Genomic DNA, 17,421 nt, shown 5'->3' with positions numbered 1-17,421 from the left:
CTCGCCCAGCTGCGCCCTCGGAGCTGCCAGAGGGAAAACTTTGGCGCTGACATCTCTTTCTCCAGAGGCTTAGAGATCTTTTGCATCCTCCACGAAAGGGCAAATGAGCCCCAACTTCTTCCTCTCCAACTCTCAGGCCTGCCTCACAAACTGGCCGTCAATCTCTCAGTTCTTTTTAATTCTTTCAAAGATACTTAATCTTTCGCCATTAGCTACTTCCCCCACCACACTCTGACAACAGTTCCCTTTATTTCCAGTGCCCCGGGTCATGTGGCCGGAAAAACAACGAATAACCGCCATGAGGACTAGCCTCCTTAGGGACTGTGGTCTTGTGACAGTTGTAGGTGGGATAGTGGAAATGGGGAAACTGGGTGGGTGGAAGGAATGCAATGGAGTATGCTGGAAAAGAGTGTGGCTGAAAGGGACGCTCTTAGGTTGTCAGTCCTGTTTGTATGTATTGTTACCAAATGATCGACTAGGCAGGGTTTTCTAGGTGCTGGTGTGCAAGAATCCTGACCTCCCCTCCAGTTATTAAAGTTTGTAGGGCTGGAGAAATATTCTGAAATGTCGAGACAACATTCTTAAGAGCCCGTTCTCTAATTCTGGGGTGCCAAAAATTCTAGGCTGCTTCCAACCTGTATCTCAAACCCGTTAGGAAGGATCCAGGAGCGCCAATCTGCCAGTCTCTGAAAATATAGTTTGGTTCATTTGCAAGCCTCTTGAGAGCTGACCCCAAATTCCTTCTTTTGCCCCTGTTCATTCCATCTTCTTTCCAAACCTTTGCATTAGCTTCCCAAATAGCCCCCCTAGCCTGCCAGAATCCTGCAAATGCTGCCGATTTATTCTCAAATCAATTTTCTTTCCACTCGGTATTCTACCCCCTGTATATACCCCCTCTGTGGATGTTTCAAGTTTTGCAATGTCTCCTTGTTGCCTTAAATGTACCAATTCTCATATATAGAACCAGAGCATCAAATAAAGTTCTCTTTGAGACAGGACCGCTTGTACCTCGGCAGGTAGCTGTTAGGGCCTTTCCCCCGAAAAAAACAATTCCTCTCACTGTTTATGTCAAGGCTGAGCTACAGCTAAAGTTGTTTTTAGGGTGGTGGAATCTTGGATTTTTAACCAACTGTTTCAGTTGGTGTGGTGTAGCGTTTAGAGTGTCTGACATGAACCCGGGAGACCAGGGTTCAAATCTTCAATCGGCCATAAAATTCACCAGGTGACTTTGGGGCAGTCCCTCATGCTCGGCTTAACCTACCTCACAGGGTTGTCATGGAGATAAATTAGGAGGGAGGTAGAACCATGTACCATGAACCTTGAGCTCCTTGGAGGGGAAAAAGTGGAATAGAAATGCCATAAATGAATTTTGGGCAGTTTAAAATCATCGTATCCAGTGCTTCTCATGGGGAGTTTTGCCTCTTCTTCCCCTGCACACCCTCAAAATCTGTTTCGGAGGATCCCCCAAACCCCTGGAACAGATTTTGGGGGTGCACAGGAGGTTTCAGGAGAGAGGGAAGGAAAGTTCTGTTGGCCAAGTGAGTCTCCGGCACAAGTAGAACAGCATCGTTCGCGATAACCCATCACTTCTAGTCTCTCCTTCTGCAGACAGTGGCGTGTGCGATTATTCATTTTCCTTCTTTGGGGATACATTCAGGTATCTGAAAACAACTGCTGTTTCTACTCCCTCTTTGCACCTTTTCCAGGGTTCCTAGAGCCTCCTTTCAGGAGGGATGTTTTGCCCCCGAGAATGTCCCAATTCCCAAAGCGGTCTTGTTCACCTTTTCCCTTCCTCCGCCAGAAGGATTGGGTACTATAATTGTTGAGTCGGAAGGGTTCTCCAAGGGTCATCCAGTCCAACCCCCTGCAATGCAGGAATTGCAGTGAAAGCATCCCTGACAGATGGCCTCCCAACCTGTGTTTGAAAACCTCTGTCCCGCGTGCTCCTTCCAGACCTGGTCCATGTTGCTCTGTCCCGACTGGGCAGCTGCAGGAATTCTATAGCAGCCTCCAGATGTTTCTGTTTGCTGATGCATGCTGTACCCCAAAATCTCTGCAGGGCACCAGGTTGGGGAAGGCTGTCCTATAAAGTAGGGGAGAGGAATTTTTAAAATGCAACCAGGGGAAGGGACATGGGACCTCCCCTATCACACTTTTCCCACTGCATAGGAAATTGCCTTCTGTTGGTCCATCTACCTTTGTGCTGTCTGCACTGACTTGGCAGTGGTTCTCTTCAGCCTTCCGCACTTCCTTCTTGTAGGTGCCCGGACTCGAACCTGGGACCTTCTGCATGCAAAGCAGATGCTCTTCCACTGAGCCGTGCAGTGCTTGCCCACAATGAAAGGCTGGTTTCTTCTGGTTTCTTGCTGCCTCCATCTGTGGAGGGCAGAGCGTAGTGGTTGTGGCTACTGGCCAATGATAGTCCTCTCCTCCATGAATTTGCCCATTGCTTTTTAAAAGGACTGGGCAACTTTGCCTCCTGTGGCAGTGAGTTCCATAGTTTAACTATGCGCCGTGTGAAGGTGCTTTTCTCTCAGCCAGGCTGACTTGTGGCACTGGAACTGTCTCGAGGGTGAAGTGATGCCAGGGGGGCAGAATGCGCTTGTCACCATTCCTCTCCCCCACCCAAATGCTAAATTTACACTTTAAATCAGGTCCTCCCCCATGCATGCATTTTATTTTATTTTATTTTATTTTAAAAAATTCCATTTTAACAATGTAACAATTTCACAATGTCCAGCATCTATCTATCTATCTATCTATCTATCTATCTATCTATCTAATCTTTCTATCTCAATTTGGAAAATTCATAGCAAATAAGGAACATTTCTGATCGAGATACACATGCATTTTTATACATGGTTGCGACATGCCTGTATTTAAAGAATCAGACTTTTCCCTTTTCTTGCGAGGAATCCTATTCGGAATAAGGGAATTTCCCTTTAAAAAAGGGAAACGTTGACAGCTATGTTCCAGAGTTAGAGCTGGAAGGTAGTCTATGCCAGGGATGAGCAGACTTCAGTCTTGAGGGGCCAACTTTGTTTTTCCCCCATTAGAACCCCAAAATCTACCAGCTGGATCCTGTTGCAAATGCCTCACACTTAGAAGGAAAGAATTCTGAACTTGGGGACTTGTTTTGTGCATGGGAACAGAACCGAGCTATCAGTTCTTTCACGCATAAATCCATTTCTGGATATTTCAAGCGTCCTTCGTTTCACCAGCATAATTTGGTTGGTCATTTCGTTGTTACTATTGTTGAACAGCTGGAAGTCAAAATTCCTTGCCGATCTACTGTATATCACCCAGAGAGCTACCAGCAGAGAGAGAGAGAGATTATCTTTTGCTCACCATTAAGCTGCACCTATTGCCTTCTTGCTCCTATCTGAATTAAAACACGGAATGTGAATTTTAGACTTGCTTTGTTTGGGAAGATTGTGCCCCTCCATATCCCAAATCTGCCAGACCTGTAATTACGATTACTTTTTCCTGGAGCTGCTTCCGCAGACCCCTTTCTCATGGTGGGATGGAGGAGGAAGGAGCTGGCTTTCGGTGAGAATTTAGGATTTGTCAAAACCTGCGATGCACCAAGAGGAAAGAAGCTGATTCCCGGGGCTTGATTCCTGGTTTGGGAGAGCTTGGGAACAGTACTGGAATCGCTTGGCGGTTCTGCCAAACGATTGCAACTCTGCCCTCGGAAGACCTGTTTCAAATGATTCCGTTATCCTAGAAACACACACAAAAAAGCTGCCTTTTAGCTGGGTTGGCACCATGATCCGGGACACGCTCGAGAGAATCAACAGCACTTAACTTCCATTGCAATTCAGATCTTAAGGGCGGTAAAAAATTGCAAACCACTTGGGTTTTCTATCCTTAGAACAGTGTGCAGGGATGGCTGTCCCAGGTTGTCACAGAGCTGGACTCTCTGGACTGATCTGGTTGAGTTCGTCCAGGCATGGGCAAGGATGACGGGTACACCCTTCATGTAAAATAATAATAATAATAATAATAATAATAATAATAATAATAATAATAATAATTTCTCATTGGTGTTGCAAATTGTGTTCACTGTATTTTTAGTGCTTTGTCCATCAAGGTGTGTGTGTCCTCCTTATATTTAGCTCTTCCTTCCCATGTTTAACATTTGTTTTCGGGTGAAACTAAGCCCATTTGCGACTGCCTTCTTCTTCCTCCTCCCCATCGCATGCATCTGATGAAGTAGACTGTTGCCTCCGAAGAAGAAAGGAACCAGTTTGGGCTGCTTCAGATGTTGTATGTTTTCTTTGTCGGAAAGACAACACGGTGTGCAGATCGTCTGTCGCTTGTTACAAAGCGTTGGTTTCCAGCTCCTTCATACGTGGCGGCGCTTTAAACAAAGCGCATGCCAAGGGGCTCTTACTTTTTTAAGGGATCAGGGTGCTTTCTATCTGCCTTGTGTGAAATACTTAAAGATCAAGACTCTGGAGAATTGCAGGGTTCTCTCTTGCTGCAAAATGAATCTGTGTGCCTGCTTAACTTTGCTGAGGAAGTCCAACAGGGCCTGTACTTGCACTTCGCAGAATGTTTTGAGTGTAAATCTTTTCTGAACCAGCATGCTAGCATTTGTCAGATCAGCCAGGCGGCCAGCTGATTGATGGTCCAGCCCCAAACGCCTTCTGCTTTCTTGTGCCAAGAATAGGTTGGACGTTCTCTTCCTGGATGCAGCGACCGGACTTCAGAGCTCTGTGCATCTTTTTAGCCACGAGGAGCACAGTGTGTGGCCTCTAGTTGGGAGCTTCAGTTGGAGTAGGGAGAAGTTATTTATAAAGCCTTTCCTAAATGGAAACTTGTGAAATGTTGGCACATTTATCCATAAATTTGTCTTAAGACACTAGCCGCTGTGCCTCAGGTTTTCCTAACGGAAACCTGGAGCCCCCTGAAATCTTGCTACCGCTCAGAAGGGGGACCAGTGTTAGAAACTCAGATATCTAAGATAGGCGCCAGATGGCACCTTAAATCTAGGTTATGGTCACCACAACGGAATGTCTGGGGGTCCCTTCCAATTCTATAATCTCAACTACAGTCATACCTCGGGTTACAGACGCTTCAGGTTGCATTTTTTTGGGTTAAAAGGTAAGGGGACCCCTGACCATTAGGTCCAGTCGTGGCCGACTCTGGGGTTGCGGCGCTCATCTTGCTTTACAGGCTGAGGGAGCTGGTGTACAGCTTACGGGTCATGTGGCCAGCATGACTAAGCCACTTCTGGCGTACCAGAGCAGCGCACGGAAACACCGTTTACCTTCCCGCCACAGTGGTACCTATTTATCTACTTGCACTTTGAGGTGCTTTCGAACTGCTAGGTTGGCAGGAGCAGGGACCGAGCAATGGGAGCTCACCCCATCGCGGGGATTCGAACCGCCGACCTTCTGATCAGCAAGTCCTAGGCTCTGTGGTTTAACCCACAGCGCCACCCGTGTCCCTTTTTTTGGGTTACGGACTGCCAAAACCCGGAAGTACCGGAACAGGTTACTTCCGGGTTTCGGCGGTCGCGCATGCGCAGAAGCGCTAAATTGTGCTTTGCGCATGCGCAGAAGTGCCAAATCGCAACCCGTGTGCGCGCAGATGTGCTGCTGTGGGTTGCGAACACTGCAGGTTGCAATCATGCATCCTGCACGGATCACGTTCGCAACCTGAGCGTCTACTGTACATCACTTGCTTTTACAACAATTCACTTGCCCCAATATGCAAGGAGAAAAACACACAGTGGAAATGGAAAAAAAGGTATTAACTATGGACTAAAGCAGAGGGTTTCAAACTGTGGTCACCAACCTGGTGCTCAGAAATCTCCCATGTAGTCGCAACTGGACTCAGGCCAGGAGCAAAATACGGCTGGGGAATTTTGAGCAACCTTCCTAACAATAGGATTGCACAGATTCACAGAGGAGGAGAGGGCTATCGATGACTAGCAGCCTCAATGGCTCTGCACTGCTCTCCACAGCTGGAGGCAGCACAGGAGGGGAGAGGACTCTTGTGCTCAAATCCTGCTTGCAGGTTTCTGATTGGGGCAGGAAAAGGATGTCGGACTAGATGGGCCATTGGCCTGATCCAGTAGACTCTTGTGTAGCTCAGTGGAGAGCACTTTGTAAACAAAAGGACTTTGCTCCAATCCCCGATGTCTCCTCTGGGAAGCATCCCAGGGAGACACGAGAAACCAATGATCTACACCTGTCAGTATAGATCAGAGGTGGGCCATCCAGAGACAGTGGTGAGAGATGATGGGAGCCTTAGTTCTGCAACATCTGGAGGACCACAGTTCCTTGTGCCAGTGCAGGCAGAGCTGTGCTACATGAAACAGTGATGTGATTCAGTATAAGGTGGCTTCTGATGTCTGCAAGAGATCTTACAGCCTCAGATCTGCTAGCAAAGCTTCAGCGTTGGTTTATTGCAGTACCCTCTCCATGCCAGCATTAGAAATTAGCCAGGCGCATTTCACAGCTAAATGACCCTAAACGGCCTTGGTCCAGCATACTTGAAGGAGCATCTCCACCCCCATCGTTCTATCCGGACACTAAGGTCCACGTCCAAGGGCCTTCTGGTAGTTCCCTCACTGCAAGAAGCCAAGTTACAGGGAACCAGGCAGAGGGCCTTCTCGGTGGTGGCGCCCTCCCTGTGGAACGGCCTCCCACCAGATGTCAAAGAGAAAAACAACTACCAGACTTTTAGAAGACATCTGAAGGCAGCCCTGTTTAGGGAAGCTTTTAATGTTTAACAGACCACTGTATTTTAATATTTTGTTGGAAGCCGCCCAGGGCTGCTGCTGCTGCTGCTGCTGCTGCTGCTGCTGCTGCTTCTTCTTCTTCTTCTTCTTCTTCTTCTTCTTCTTCTTCTTCTTCTTCTTCTTCTTCTTATTATTATTATTATTGCAACTGGTGTGGGTCCAATTGTGACCATGTGGAGATCTCTGGATGCCAGGATGGCGACTGGGGAAAGCAAAATGTCACATAGAGAAGGATCTGAAATAGTTTCCTTGAAGCCTGAAGTGGTTTTATTCTGGATTGTTTTATTTGATTTATTAATGTATTATTATTTGATGTATTATTGTAAATGGCTGTGAGACTTATTTCTTTAAAATATAAAGTGGTATAGGAATAATAATAATAGTAGTAGTACAGTCCTACCTTGGAAATGGAATGCCTTGGCTTGCAAACGATCGGAACCCAGAAGTGACTGTTCCGGTTTTTGAACAATTTTTGGAAGCTGAACGTCCGACGGGGCTACTGACTGCAGGAGCATCCTGCAGCCAATCAGAAGCAGCACTTTGGTTTCCGAATGTTTTGTAAGTCAAACGGATTTCCAGAACGGATTCCATTCAACTTCCAAGGTACGACTGTAGTAGTAATAATAATAAATCTTTTTTTTTTTAAGTGCCTAGACATTCTATTGTAGCGACAGTAACCCAGGTTTAAGGAGCCATTTGGCAATTAGATTGCATGAGTTTCTAACACTGCTGCAAACAGGCAAATAACGCAGCTGTTGTTTGGCTTCAGTCATTCACAACACAGGAAGAACACACACTTAAAAGGTTGTAGGATCTGCTTCAGCTCCTCAATATGGATGCTGGGAGCTCAAGAAGCCTTCTAAGGATGTTAAGAGGCAGCGAAGGTGACAATTCCCAGACACCCCTTTTGCCTTCCACTAAAATTCCTGGTAGGAAACAAGTGCCCTTTGGAATTAAGGGATGGAGGCGAGGATCCTTGCCTTGTTTATTCAAGGGAGAGAGAAGTTGAGCTGTTTGACGTGCTTGGGGGGAGATAAAGAGATGGAAGGGGCAGATAAGGGAATGGGGCTACCAGGCAGACACTGCCCCTTTCCTCACCCCCCCCTAGAACAAGCTACCATTCCCCCTTCTCTCTCTCCTCTCACTCCACCCACATATTTGGCGATTTGCATGTGCAGCAGGAAGCCGTTGGAGTAATCCCAGATTGCGCCACTGGAGTTGGCTGGGCACCCACGGGGTCATCTAGTCCAACCCCCAGAAGTGCTAAACAATTTGGGATGGAACTTTGGGGTGCTGCTGCCCAGATGAATCGGAAGTGCTTTTGGCAGGTGGCGGCAGCAGGGGGCACACCTGTTGTGGCCCATTTGCAGGAGTAGAAGAATCGGCAGGCACAGGAGGGGGTTAAGCACCCGTTGACGTGGGCTGTGGCTGAAATTTCCTGGGTGCTTCATTTAGGAAGGTGCTTCCGTTAGGAAGGGCCCTGGGTTGGGTTGTGGCAGGCCGGGTGTGCGCTTCATGTGCACCCCCAAAGGAAGCAAAGCTTTTGGAAGCCTTTCCCTGAAACAGCTGTCATGAGGGATAGTCCTGCTTGGACTACTGCAATGCGCTTTATGTGGGGCTACCTTTGAAGGTGACCCAGAAACTACAACTAATCCAGAATGTGGCAGCTAGACTGGGGACTGGGAGTGGCCACCGAGACCATATAACACCAGTCTTGAAAGACCTACGGTACATTGGCTCCCAGTACGTTTCCGAGCACAATTCAAAGTGTTGGTGCAGACCTTTAAAGCCCTAAACGGCCTCGGTCCAGGATACCTGAAGGAGCGTCTCCACCTCCATCGTTCTGCCTGGACGCTGAGGTCCAGCACTGAGGGCCATCTGGCGGTTCCCTCATTGCAAGAAGCAAAGCTACAGGCAACCAGGCAGAGGGCCTTCTCGGTAGTGGCACCCACCCAGTGGAATGCCCTCCCACCAAAGAGAAAAACAACTACCTGACATTTAGAAGACATCTGAAGGCAGCCCTGTTCAGGGAAGTTTTTAATGTGTGACATTTTAATGTATTTTTAATCTTTGTTGGAAGCCGCCCAGAGTGGCTGGGGAAACCCAGCCAGATGGGCGGTCTAGAAATAATAAATTGTTGTTGTTGTTGTTGCTGGGCTCAAATGAGAGTTTGTTTCATGTTCCTTTCGCTTTTTAATTTGTACACCGCCTTTCTGCATCACTACACAAGGCAGCAGCTGAAAAGCCACCAAAAAGGAACCAAGATATACGGCAAAATATCACACATTGGTGACGAAGCATAGCTGGCTGCTTCAGTCTTGCAGATTGCTGGAAACAGGGAAAAAAAGTTATTCCTCTCCTTTTAAATCCCTAGAAACGATCCTGGGTCATTTTTCCCCGCTAGGAAGGGGAGGGCCTGTGGAATTGCATGCAAACAAATGTCTCTGTGAGATGGGCTGCGTGGGTGGCCGTTGCTGTCCCAGTTTACTGCATTATTTGTGGCTTCGAAGGAATTTTCTCCCAGATCGGATACTAACGCACAGAGTGGCTGGCTGGCAGACTTGCTTGCTTGCTTGGGTTACCTGGGGCCATTTGCAGCAGTTTGTGGATGCTCTTGGATCCCGCGTAAGTCAGCAGATGGTGGTGGACTAGGGCCGGATTTAGGTTTGATGAGGCCCCCAGCTCCTGAAGGTGATGGGGCCCTTTCTATGTCCAGCTGTCCTTTGTCAACAACAAATTGCCACTGTTTTCTGTGTTGAATATATGCTATATGGTAATTTATGGACTTAATAGGTATCTCAAGCCATAATGGGATCAAAATAAATAAATAATGTACTGCATGAAATCAATCAGTACGCATAAGACTCATACCCTTAGTCTACACTGCCTGATCATCAGTCGACAAGCACTCTTTAATATTAGATAACAGGTACAACAGCTTGACCTACATTCATCTGTGCTCCACTGTAGTCTGCATGTTGCATGTTGCCTTGCAACCAGTCCATGCAGAATGTAGGCACCCTATATATAGAACGGAGCAAACCAGTAATATTTTAGGGAGCAGCTGAGCAGGCAGGGCCCATGACTTACATCATAAGAACCTACATGAAACAAAACACTGTTGCTGTAGGTAGGTTTATTTCATTTGTTTTTTATCTTATATTTTGGAAATGTGCATCCAGGTGTTTTTTTCCCTTTAATTTTTTTGGGGGCCCCAAGAGTGTGGGACCCAAACCTATAGCTTGTTTTGTTGTTGTTGTTGTTTAGTCGTGTCCGACTCTTCGTGACTCCATGGACCAGAGCACGCCAGGCACTCCTGTCTTCCACTGCCTCCCGCAGTTTGGTCAAACTCATGCTGGTAGATTCGAGAACACCGTCCCACCATCTGGTCCTCTGTCGTCCCCTTCTCCTTGCGCCCTCCATCTTTCCCAACATCAGGGTCTTTTCCAGGGAGTCTTCTCTTCTCATGAGGCGGCCAAAGTCTTGGAGCCTCAGCTTCAGGATCTGTCCTTCCAGTGAGCACTCAGGGCTGATTTCCTTCAGAATGGAGAGGTTTGATCTTCTTGCAGTCCATGGCACTCTCCAGAGTCTCCTCCAGCACCATAATTCAAAAGCATCAATTCTTTGGCCATCAGCCTTCTTTATGGTCCAGCTCTCACTTCCATACATCACTACTGGGAAAACCATGGCTTTAACTATACGGACCTTTGTCGGCAAGGTGATGTCTCTGCTTTTTAAGATGCTTATGCGTAAATCCGGCACTGGGGTGGACACTGCTATCTTCAGGTGCAGTGGCTGGAGATACTCCATTGTTACCTGCTTCCCAGATTTCCGCAGTCCAGGTTCAGTCCTAGCTCCTGCCTGCATCCGTCCGCATTGCAGAAAGTCTGGCTAGTAGTGGGTTTAGCATATTGCGCCTTAACCAGAGTTCCAGCGTTTGGGGTGGTTTCCCCCCCAGTCCGGTTGTCTTTTGGGCATCCAAAGGTGTAGGGTGGACTTGTTCCAATCTGGTGACCTCCAGACATTTTGGACCACAACAGCATGGCTGGATGGCTGATGGGAATTGTAGTCCAGAGCATTTGGAGGGCACCGGGTTGGGGGAAAGCTGCTGTGGTGCATCGTCCCTGTCACCTTTGCAGAACATGCTTTTTTCCACTGTCTGACCTGAATTTGGCGCTTTTTACTGGAGTTGCCTAACCTGGGCAATGGATTTCGCAACGGGCCACTGTGCGAATTGAGTGTCAAAATTCTGAGCCTTTTTTGTGTGCAAGAGAGGAAATAAAGAGTGACAAGGAGAAGCAGCTGCATTGTGGACTTATAAAATTTGTAAACAAATAAGAGAGGCAACACTCAAATTCATCGGGCCTCAATATATAAACAAATAATTAAAAAAAGATGTATGTATCACAAAATGGGATTGTTCATTTTGGTTGTAGAGAAATGTGTATTTGGAAGTCTACAGGGTTATTTTATTGTAATTTTGGTTTGGTTTTAATAGATTTTATGGTAATTGTAATTATGGTATAGGTTTAATAGATGTTATATATACATATAGTTTTAATTCTGTCAGTGTTTAATTGTTTTGTAATGATCGCTTTTTTCTAGGTTTTTAAAGGTCCTTATTTTTATCTTTAAGCTGCCTTTTGACAGGGGAAGAGGCAGCATATATAATAATAATAATAATAATAATATCATTATTGAATTTATAATTGCATGAAAGCTATATAGAACTGTATTAGGAAGTCCATATTTCAAAACAGGAAGTTTTACATCATTGTGAAATTGCATAATTTTGCACTAACGCATACTTGTTTTGACTTTCATGTACCTTATTGTTCGCGTTAGTAATTACTAACTTCCGAGGTTATGTAAAAATCACCTGCCAGCATCATCACCTTGCCTTTTCTTGCAAGAGGTTCGGGGCGCCAAATCTATGTGTGCGTTTAGCGATCTCGCGGCATCCTCGCAACGATCTTGCAAAGCTGGCGAGGCAGAGAGGAGTGGCGCTTTGCCCAAGCCCTCTTAATGACAACCCAGCTTGCCCTGCCTTGAGTCCAGCTGCTCCTCGGCTGTGGATCGCAGCCCCATAGTGAGAAAACTCGCAGGACCCCCTCCTCGCTGAAAAGCAGCGCTGGGAAACAGAGGGAGATTTTCCGTGGGGTTTTTGCAGTCCTTTCCTTAACACCACCTGCTGCGTCTCTTCTCAAAAGCCACCCTCCCCTCAAGTCTGCTTTTTATCAATGAATCAGGGCCCGTGTGTGTGTGTGTGTGTGGTCACTTTCACTCACCATTCGCTGTCGCTCATCATTTCTGCCTGTCATTCTCACCTCGGACCTCCTGGTTTTCTCCCCTCGGATTCGGTGCAGCCTGAATTTCTGGCTCAGTTGAAATAACTCCTTGGAATCAGCCTTCACAGCCCGGTGCCCTCTGGGTGTTCTGAACTGCAACCTGCGTTGGCTGCGGGGGGGGGGGGTGCTGGGAGTTGTAGCGCAGAGCGCCCGGTGGGCACAAGGTTGTGGATTGCTGCTTTGGACGATGGAGAAAATGTTGGCGCGGTAAATTGGTGACAAAGGCTCAGAACTGTTGAGTGGACCCGAGTGGTGGGATCTGGGGGTGTTGTGGGGAGGGACCAGTAGTGGATCCCAGGGTGGGGTTTGGGCGGGTTGGCGCATGGACGGCACCTCCAGAGCTCTCTCTTCACCTCATGTGCAGCTGTGCCATGTTCCCGGGGGTGGGCAGGCTCTGGTTGATTTATGTTGTCCCCCCTTGTTCTTATTTTTTTTTAAACAACACAGGTTATTGCTAAATTGTAGTTCGAAGTTTAAAATGTTGCATTACAGTTCGTTTCTCTTTTGCCATTTTTTAAACTGGTAAGCTGTGTTGCACACAGGCTTTTGCTCAGAAAAAATGCCTATTATTATTATTATTATTATTATTATTGGCATCGTTTTATTGTTTTTCTGTTTGTTAAACGCTTGTTGACTTTTTTTAAAAAAACAACAATCAAGCTCTCTGTAAATTTCTATGAAATTAAACAAACAAACAAGATAAACAAAACGGCGAAAGCGGTCAATTTCATTCTCTCGTTCCAGCAGGCAATGGGAAGCAGCGTTTGGTTTCAGGATAATTCAGATTGTGTTTTTTTGTGCGTCCCCATTTGTGTGGGTTGTTTTCGGGGGAAATCTTTTTCTGCTTCCGGCTTTTCGATTCTCTGCGTGTGTCTTTTCCAATGCGATTTTATTTGGCTTCGAGGATGTTCCCGCGAGCGTTCTCCTCCTTGCAACCCGCCCTGGGATTGAATTTAAGGAAAGAGCCAGCGAAAAGGGGCACAGACCGACTTAACAATCACCCCCCTCTCTGCCCCCCATCCCGTCCAGGTTTGATTTCCACCCCCCAGGTAAGATGGCATCCTTAACTCAGCCATCTCCAGCTCCTTCGCCCTGGCTGGAATCAGTGCATTTGCCCCCTGGCTCTCCCCACCCCCACCCCCTTTGTTGCATTGGAGGCCTTCCAGCCCTCCAAGCTGGGTAAATATTTGATAAGGAGGGAAGTGGCTTTTCCATTTGCCTCCCCTTCCCCCTTTCTCTCCCCGACCTTTGACCCCCTGACCTCAGCACATAAATCAGCTCTCCACCCCCCCTTTCCTCTGGCCCACTCCTCTTTATCCAGATCTACTGTCAGGAAGTGTCTGATGGAGGCAGCCCCACTTGGAATCTCGATGTGGGGCAGGGCGTGTTTGCATGTGGGTGCATTTGTAGGGCTGCGTTAATTTCTTCTCCTGCAGCCTTGCACTTAGGAAGTGTCAATCAGAGAGAGAAAAAGAGAGGAGGACAGCTGATCTTCTGGTTTCATTATGGGATATTCCTCCCTCCAAAAAAATGAAACGGTGGGCAGCCTTTGGAAAACTGAGCTTTGCAATGGAAAATTATAATTATGATTATGCATTTATTTATACAGTCATACCTCGGGCTACGGACGCTGGTGGCGCTGTGGGTTAAACCACAGAGCCTAGGGCTTGCCGATCAGAAGGTTGCCGGTTCGAATCCCCGCGATGGGGTGAGCTCCCGTTGCTCAGTCCCTGCTCCTGCCAACCTAGCAGTTCGAAAGCACGTCAAAGTGCAAGTAGATAAATAGGTACCGCTCCGGCAGGAAGGTAAACGGTGTTCCCGTGTGCTGCTCTGGCTCGCCAGAAGCAACTTAGTCATGCTGGCCACATGACCCGGAAGCTGTATGCTGGCTCCCTCGGCCAATAAGGTGAAATCAGCACCGCAGCCCCAGAGTTGGTCACGACTAGACCTAATGGTCAGGGGTCCCTTTACCTTTACCTTGGGTTACAGACACTTCAGGTTGCGCGTTTTCAGGTTACGGACTCACCAAAACCCGGAAGTACCAGAATGGGTTACTTCCGGGTTTTGCGCATTCGCAGAAGCACTAAATCGCGCTTTGCGCATGCTCAGAAGCGCCGAGTCGCAACCCGCGCATGCGCAGACATGGCGCTGCGGGTTGCGGACACGCCTCCCACACAGATCACATTTGCAACCCGAGCGTCCACTGTACCCCCAAGTTTTCCCCTGATGGGACTGGAAATCAAACATTTCCTCCAAAGAGCAAACAAAAATATTTCCTGGATTTGAAAGCTAAAGTGTTCAACATTTGCCTATGACCCACAGTGGAGAAATGGACGGTGGCACAGAGAAAGGCAAACAGTTTAAGAACAACACGGCCGCCTGCCATGGAACGTGCAATGTTAGGAATAACTGAAACAGCGGTACCTTGGTTCTCCTACGCCTTGGTAATCAACAACTTGGAACCCAAACACTACAAACCAGGAAGTTAAGTGTTCTGGCTTGTGAACTTTTTTTGGAAGCCGAATGTGCTTCCAGTTTGAGTGCCATGCTTCCATTTTGAGTGTTATGCTGAGGTCTGTCTGTTTTTGCTAATTATTTTGCATTTTTGTTTTTGTGCCTCTTTGTTTTGTTTTTGTGACTGTGTGGAACCCAGTTCAGCTACTGATGATTGATTGTGTGACTGCAGTACACTGTTTATTGCTTTCATTTTATGGATCAGTGGTCTCATTAGATTGTAAAATACATGTTCAATTGCTGTTTTAGAGGTTATTTTTAAAAGTCTGGAACGGATTAATCCATTTTGCATTTCTTCCTATGGGAAAGAGTGCCTTGGTTTTGGAACGCTTTGGTTTTGGAACAGACTTCCGGAACGGATGAAGTTTGAGAACCAAGGCACCACTATAGCTGGATATATTGTGGAAAAGGCTGCAAAGTTACAATGGACAAATGTTGCGAGAGACAACTCAGGCTGATGGAATGAGGTCTTAGCGTGGAGACCCTGCAATCCCAAAAGACCAAGAAGACAAATCTTTCCATTCGGTGGGTGGACGGCCTTAAAAAAACAGCAGAGTTTGTGTGGATCAGGGGTCATCAAACTTTTTCAGCAGGGGGCCGGTCCACTGTCCCTCAGACCTTGTGGGGGGCCGGACTATATTTTTTGGGGGGGGGGGAATGAATGAATTCCTGTGCCCCACAAATAACCCAGAGATGCATTTTAAATAAAAGGACACATTCTACTCATGTAAAAACACGCTGATTCCCGGACCGTCCACGGGCTGGATTTAGAAGGCGATTGGGCCGGATCCAGCCCCCGGGCCTTAGTTTGCCTACCCATGGTGTGGATGCACGAAGCAAACGAGAACTGCTTGAGAGAACTTGGAAGAGGTGTCTGTCGAAAGAGGGGTTGGGAGGTGCTGTGGAAGGAAGGAAGAAAAGGAAAAGTCTTGCCCCAAGTCGGAATCCAGCCCAAGATGTCCCTGGTCCTGTGGGGTGGCAGGGTTTATAACTTTTAAATAGGACCATCCTGGGGTCTGCAGTTGTGGGGGTGGGAGAAATGTATGGCTGGGTCCTCTGGCCCTCCCCCTAACCTCCACCCATTGAACAGTACTGCCCATTGGCTGGGCCCTCTAATGTTGAAGGTTGGGCAAAGAGGGACTTCAGATAGGGCTAGGAGAAGCAAGGATGCTCTGCTTTCTGCAAGTGGATTGCACACTTGGCTAAAACCACACCGTCTATTAATTAAATTAAAATAATAATTTTGAGAAGCGCAGCTTCTTTCTGCAAAAAAAGAGAGCTAATTTCTGCAGCCTGTCTTAAGCAAGATGTGCATATTATTTGCATCTGTTCTGCTTCTCCACCATGCTGCGCAAGGTGTTACACACCTCTTGAGGTCATTGTAAATGACAGCTTGCAAGAATAGAATCGCAGAGTTGGCAGGGACCCTGAGGTCATCCAGTCCAACCCTTTGCAATGCAAGAATAGGCAGCTGTCCCTTATGGGGCTCGAACCTGCAACCTTGGCATTTCAGCACTGTGCTCTAGCCCGCTGACCTTCCATTGCACACTCCTTTTCGAGCCTTTTCAGCCGCAGGAACTAGGAACTTGTTTTTATTGGGAAGAAATTTAGAATATCAGGATGGAACATGCCATGCCCCATATGAAATTCAGCGTAAAATGTGCATAAAATATTGTGGTTTCAGCCTCCAGTGGTTGAATGAGCAGTACAGTGGTACCTCGGGTTACATATGCTTCAGGTTACATACGCTTCAGGTTACATACGCTTCAGGTTACAGACTCTGCTAACCCAGAAATAGTGCTTCAGGTTAAGAACTTTGCTTCAGGATGAGAACAGAAATTGTGCTCTGTTAAGTATGGAGGTCTGGCTGGAAGAAATATGGACCCTATCGGGACAGAGCTTCTCCGAGATCTGGAGTTTAATATTAAGGACTACCAAAAAAACCGGCAGAGAGGAATTGAGAGAGAATTAAGAGCCTCGGACGTGAGGTCTCCAGGCTGATAGTAGACTAAGACTGATGGACATTTGTTGGGGATTGAAACCGGGAAAGGGGGGGTGGGGTTTGGGATTCCAAAGGGTGCAGAATAATAATCTGTTTTTTTTAAATTTGTTTTGTTATTAGTATGAAAATTGGGGAATTCGTGGAAGGGAATTTGGGTCGACTTTAGAAAAAAGTTTTAAGAATGAGCACTGATGTTTAAATACTGATGTTTATAAGTTAAAATTGTTTTTTTTTTAAAAAATGAATTAAATATAAAAAGGTCAAAAATTGGGGACAAGAACTTGTTGAATTAACAATTTGAACTGGAATATAAGAAGGGGAGGTGTGGGGAAGTCAGGGAAATATGTTATTGAAAATACGGATTGTAAACTTTATGTGTTTTTAACTTTTTTGTTTTTTCTTTTTGATTTTTTAATGTATAAAGGTGGAAAAACTCAATAAATATCTTTAAAAAAAAAAAGAAATTGTGCTCTGGCGGCGCGGCAGCAGCAGGAGGCCCCATTAGCTAAAGTGGTCTTCAGGTTAAGAACAGTTTCAGGTTAAGAACGGACCTCTGGAACGAATTAAGTACTTAATCCGAGGTACCACTGTATGGCCTTTTCACTTCTACTGTTTGTCTTCTAGCCTTCCCCCCCCCTTTAAAAAACAGAGGAAGACGAACATTCCTGTTTCATAGAGTTAACCCTTCCCTCCGTAGCTGCAGCACTCCTGCAAATCTTCAGTGAGGCATGAAAATGTTTCCTGTGGGAGACTGTTTTCCAGCCTTATTGCTGCACAGGGTGGGGTGAAGGGGCGCGACCCCC

The 17,421-nt window shown here is 46.8% G+C and overlaps 2 protein-coding genes across 2 annotated transcripts in view; one reads left to right on the top strand and one right to left on the bottom strand.

The window, feature by feature from the left end:
* Window positions 1–17,421, bottom strand: part of RPP25L (ribonuclease P/MRP subunit p25 like) — a 190,466-nt gene that overhangs the window by 78,567 nt on the left and 94,478 nt on the right. The gene's annotated exons all lie outside the window — the stretch shown is intronic.
* ARID3C (AT-rich interaction domain 3C) overlaps window positions 1–17,421 on the top strand; it is a 113,521-nt gene that overhangs the window by 1,645 nt on the left and 94,455 nt on the right. The gene's annotated exons all lie outside the window — the stretch shown is intronic.

This window comes from Podarcis raffonei, chromosome 11, assembly GCF_027172205.1.
Source record: "Podarcis raffonei isolate rPodRaf1 chromosome 11, rPodRaf1.pri, whole genome shotgun sequence".
NCBI classification, from domain to species: domain Eukaryota; kingdom Metazoa; phylum Chordata; class Lepidosauria; order Squamata; family Lacertidae; genus Podarcis; species Podarcis raffonei.
This window is presented reverse-complemented; position numbering and strand designations above follow the sequence as displayed.